The following is a 6,000-nucleotide window of genomic DNA, read 5'->3' as shown; positions in this document are numbered from 1 at the left end:
TGTTTTCTTTTCCATATCATATTATTGGATGGATGCATGTACTGTTTGACTGATAAAGATTTTTTTTTTGTCCTGAAGTGTTGGCAAGCCAGTCTACCTAGGCACTGCTGGGGTCCGTCACTTCTTGAAAATTCCTGTAAACATGATTTGTTGTGTTTCTTCATATTGGCATCATGGCAGTTAATAATGCATTTCATCAATTCCTATGCAGCAAACGTAGATGGCTGTGATCTGGCACTTCGAAACCTATCCTTAGATTCAATCCTCCTGATGATAATAGTTGTTATTATACTTGCTTTATTTTCCTTTTATCGAAAACTTCATCAGAAGTCTCTATGTGCTCCACAATAATGCAGCATAATAAACCAACTTGAAAGGTCATGTTAGAACTTCCTTTTCTGCATATTAAAAGCATACTCCTAGATATACATGTACATAGTTGGACAAGAGATTGGAGTACATAGCCATTTTCATGTTTTGAAATAATTTTCATTCACTCTTCATTCAAAAATAATTTTGTAAGAAAAAAAAATTACAAGGCATGAATAAGAAATGGCTATTCAAAAATTTCTTATGCTGTAAGAATGCTGACATTGGTAAAGGAATTACAATAAACAAAGCCCCTCCAAACAAAAAATACAAAAAATGAAATATGATCAAGATAAAATTTTAGCAACCTAAACTGATTCGTTATATGAATTCATCAGATTTCAATAGAGCAGATAGAAAAAAAATTATGATTCGTTCACAATTACATGTAAGCAATTATATTGACCAGCTTTGTATGGCATTGCTTGCATGAATGTGTCTGTACTGCAGAGGAATGTTATTAAAGGGAAACTTCATTTGCAAACAAATCACCCTAACTTGCCCAAAAGTTCAGATAGCCAGTTTGACTCAGTTTTTACCACTGATTGACCATGCATTGGAGTTTGTTAACCTACTGGACAAAACACTCTCGATTTACATTATGCATTTCCTATTGAAGAAGAATTTGGTATAGTGTATCCTGCCTTGATGTTTCATTTATACAATATTTTCTTCCGGGAAGATGCACCTACAGATTTTATCAATTCTTCTCTGGCTTAAGAAGACAAAATTTGTCTAAAAGGTTTGGAGAATTGGTCCTCATATGGGTTTATAATTGCATTGACCTTTAAGTGCAGAATTCCTGTAGTTCCTAACTTTAGAACAGATGCAGAGATGTTCCTTCCTGAAAGATGTGTCTTGGACTGTGTTCAGTTGATACTGTTTTACCTTAAAAATATCTGTTCATTTCAAAGACAAAGTTTAAATCATAGTTGCATTCAATGGATTTTCATGCGGTGTTCCACATATGATGAAGAACAGCACATATTTGCTCGAGCCTAAACAGTTCTTTTCTGACTTTTCACTGAAAGAAACAAGTGTTTTTCAGGAGTACTTTATCTACATGGTGCAGCCATATACCTCTTCACTTTGACTGACTTAAACATAATATCAAACAAGCATAGTGCTTAAAATTTGATAAAATTGTATGTAAAATAACAAAGTTTCTCATTTATTTTTCATGAAATATACACTATACATGTATAGTGATATGCAAAAGAGGGAGTCAACGATGTCACCCACTCATTTCTTTTGTATTTTATGTAATGTAGAGTGTTTAATTTATTGCAGATTTTGACAAGAAAGAAGCATCTTCATGAAATACAATAGGCTGCATTGTGGTGGTGATTTTTTGACCTGATTGCTAAGAAAGCATGAATGCTTGTTAGCAAGCAACCAGAGGACCGACGGCTTAAGGTCCTCTCTGAGGGACCTGGTAATGAAATAGGATAATTAATGCACCAAGTGGAAATTGAACCCAGGTCACCGGAATCCGAACCCCCCCTCCCCCCTTTACCAACTGAGCTATCGCGCCTCCTATGGAAAACCCTCATATCCAAGGAGGAATCAAACGTTTCACACTATCATAGAGGACAAAATTAATATTTCATATAATACAATACACTTAAAAGAAATAGTGAGTAGGTGATGCCATTGGATACCTCTTTTGCCTACCACCCAGTATGTGCATACAGATGCTGTGAAATTAAGCAAAACTTACACTTCATAGCTTTCTTATTTTACAACCAATTTTGATGAAATTTTCAACGTTATGCTAGTTTGATTTATCCTGTTCTCATTCAATCAACTTTTATTGCTGGGGTGGACGTGCCCTTCATGAAAATCTGTTGAATGCACCCTTGTTTTATAACTCAAGGATGTTTTGGTGTGCCTTCTATAGTAATCAATTGTGACTTATTTTGTAAATGAGACTTTGAAAGTAGTCAAAAGCCAGAATGCATGGAGCTGATGGCATTTTATAATAAGCTGTCAAATTTCATTCACCACAAATGTCTCTGTCTTACTACTAATTATTTTGTAAAAGTCACTGTACTTCAGTAAATTGGAAACACTAGATGTGAGATCCCTGATACCTTCATGTGTATATTCCATTGAGGACTAACATGAGTGCGTTGGTCACATAAACAAAGGGATACCGTGAGTACTTTCCCAGTTGTACTTTGTGAGTTGCGCGATTGGGAGCGCAAGAGATTGAAAACATAGATTGAATGTAGCCTGCCGCGTTGCCCATTTGGGTGGTGTTGTTGATGTTCCGTCTCTCTACTTTCCTCCCATTACCGGGCCAATTTATAAAAATGAGCCATGAAGCATGGGATATACACGCCATGCACGGCCAACCCTTGTCAAAACAAGCACCAGTTCGGGCCGGAAAATAGCCCCGCGGACAATCCTTAATCCCGCAAGTGTTATCGTGTGAATGCTGATGGGATGCTGACCCCTTTATTCTGATAGGGAATTTTACAAAAGGGGAAAATGGGTAAACTTGTAACAGAGAGAGAGATGGAGAGGAAGAAGAGAGACAGATAAAAGACAGACTGACAGACATCACCAACACACATATACACACAAACACGTTGGCAAGGTGTAAGGAAAAGAGGGAAACACGAGAGGGGAGATTTACTTTTGAAAATGAAATATATTAAAAGGTAGAAACCTGTGAAGCAAGAGTAGAGATGGGACTGTTTTTTTATGGGGGTGTAGTGCTAACAGAGGAGGATAATGACTGAGGAAGAAAACAATGCTATGGAAACTTCCAACTTCATTTTGTTGCATGTATACTCAGACAACCACACACCAAAAAGTAATCATTATTGATTGCCAACAGCATGGAAGAATTCAAATCAGCATCACCTGGAGAGAATGCAGATTAGGGATCTAATGCAATTTCTAGACCCCCCATTGCTGCATTTGTGACATTTTCACCCAGACACCGAAATAAATAATTATTGATTGTCAGGTCCAAAGAGCTGAACCATTCATGAACGTAATGGGACTTGTTTGTTTGAGAAGGGGACGAAAGAAAATTTAAAATTAGCCTTTCAATTCATGTAAGAATTATCCCATATCTTAAAAAAGGCAGATAAGATACTGTATGAATAAATGATCATTAGCAGAAATTGATAAGCTCATTGACTTCCACATTGCTCATACTGTAGAAGTCATATATATATACCAGAAAGATGAGAGAGTACACAGTATCTGTACATTTAAATTTATAATTGTTAGTTGTAATTTCAATGTGAAATTTGGGAAAAAATGAAATATTTATGGTTTCTTCTAATCTGCATTTCAAGTCATATAAACATAGCAGACAATACATTTTGCAGTTAAAATCATACACTGCTCTTTATAACATGAATAATGAATACATCTTTTATTGTGTTGGATATAGAAATCTCAGATGCATGCATGCCAAGATAGAGCAAGTCATGTGCATTTTTGCTGATCATAAACAAACGGTAAAATGCACTCCTGTGAACATCATTTGCTGCCCATCAAAGCAAGTCGATGAGACAGTTTTTGTTAACGATACTCTGTATGCCGAAACAATTAATCTAGCCCGGGGAAAGGGCTCTGTCTCATGGGATGCCGTGCCTGGCTGTCTACTTGAATTAAGACACTTGTTATTCATGTATGGGTATATGCTGACTAGGATGGAATGGGCGCCAAAAGGACTTCAATTGATATTTTACCATGAAAATTATTCAAATTGATATTCTACCATGGAAATGAAGTTAGGCTTCTTTGACTTGGTTGTATACAAATCTCATGCTCCTGTACATGAATATTTTTGAAATCAACACAAAATATCTCAATAGTAACCAGAACTAAAATATTCAACAGAAAATACAGTGTTATATAGATGTTATTCTTTTCTTATAACAACAGGGGTGTTCTTTCTGGGATATATTTCTAATTTCCATGCAGCTTGTTGAATGTTTATCAATTTCGATTTGTATTTGTAATATTCAAAGGGCATAGCAACCATGAGGGCCATATAGAAGTTGGAGAAATAAACAGTAGGTTTATGATAACACACCCTTTACTCACATTTCTGTTTGTTCTGCGCTACAACGAGAGGCAATACATTGAAATGTAAAGCTATATTAGCGTGGGACGTGTAATCACAGACCAAATTGGCCACATCATAAATCAAAAAGAGGAAGGCCTTGGCTCATTTTTCTTCTTCAGCCATAAATCATTTTGAATGTAGCAAGATACCACTACATATAGGCATGTTATCAATATGAATGCATGTATTTGATAAGGGGGGGGGGGTCTGCATAGAAAGAAAGACACAAGAGGGAGAAAATGCTGGACGAACAGGAAGAGAGGGATAAAGAAAAACAGACATAGAGAATGACTTTGAAGAAACATTACATCTTGAGTAGATATGAAAGAACCAGTTTTCTTAAAAAATCTTGATTATGTACTTTATTACCCATATAAGTTTGCTCCAATGGGTAATTTTCTTACCCCCTCCCCCCAAAAAAAAATCAGTTAAAGTTAATAAGAATTCCAAAGCAGAGGTACTTGTATGTAAGTGGTATAAGTGTCTACCGTTACCCCTAGTTATACCTCTTGATTATTCTTGTGTTCCAAATCAAATTGATTAAACATTAGATTCTGAATTTTGAAATGCATACATGTTTAAGGTAATGTCAATAGAGCTTTCGATTAAATGCATTTATGTACACGAAGTGGTCCCAAGCAGGACATCATGATTTGAATCACAATTTGTTGTTCATTGCAAAACAATTTTTAGGGACCATGTGTCTGTGGAATCACAACAAAAATGTACACTTTTTCAGCATTTATGTTTGCTTTGTTGGAAGTCCTTTACATTTTTTTGGATAAAATGAATGGATGCTTGATCCATGTCTAGAATTACTTTGTTAGTGACAGATAATGTGGGAGAATAAGAAGTATCGAGAAAGAAACGAGATACATATCGCAGGACAAACGCAAAATATGTGTTTAGTGATAGTGAAAAAAATATTTGGGAAGAGGTAAACTGGGCAATGATTTGGAGAAAGATTTCTAGATCTATTATATAGGGAGGAGAGTTGGGGGTCAGGATTTATAGTAAGAGATTGTGTGATATTGCACATACATGTAGTTGCTCTCAAAATGAGATAGACAAGCTTTAAATTGAGTCAGAGAAAGATGGGAGGGGGGTAAAGGCCAAGGGGTGGGGGTAGGGGCGATCACTCTGCCTTGCATGGTGTACTATAATCAGAACTTGTGTTGAAACACCTTGCGATCTTTTCCTACAGAACGGGCTGGCCCCAATCAATGTTAGGTTTGACGTAATCTACAGTGGACGGGGGTTGTTCGTAACTACGCTACTCAAATTGAAATGCAGTCTGTACAAGCATGGGTTCTCTCTCATCTAAAGAATAAAAGGAAGAGCATCGCAGTGTCCTCCCTCGCTTTCCTAAACTGTATGAAATTCACCAAGAGTAATCTTACCCAGATTAGAGGGAGGAATTTCATTGTGGGGGATGAATAGATTTAAATAGTGTACATGCGCATCCATGTTCATGCCTGTCAGTACTTGCTCTGTGAAGGAAACTAGATCGTTATTGAAATATCGACATAATCTTGTTT

This window comes from Lytechinus variegatus, chromosome 11 (assembly GCF_018143015.1).
Source record: "Lytechinus variegatus isolate NC3 chromosome 11, Lvar_3.0, whole genome shotgun sequence".
Classification (NCBI taxonomy): domain Eukaryota; kingdom Metazoa; phylum Echinodermata; class Echinoidea; order Temnopleuroida; family Toxopneustidae; genus Lytechinus; species Lytechinus variegatus.
This window is presented reverse-complemented; position numbering follows the sequence as displayed.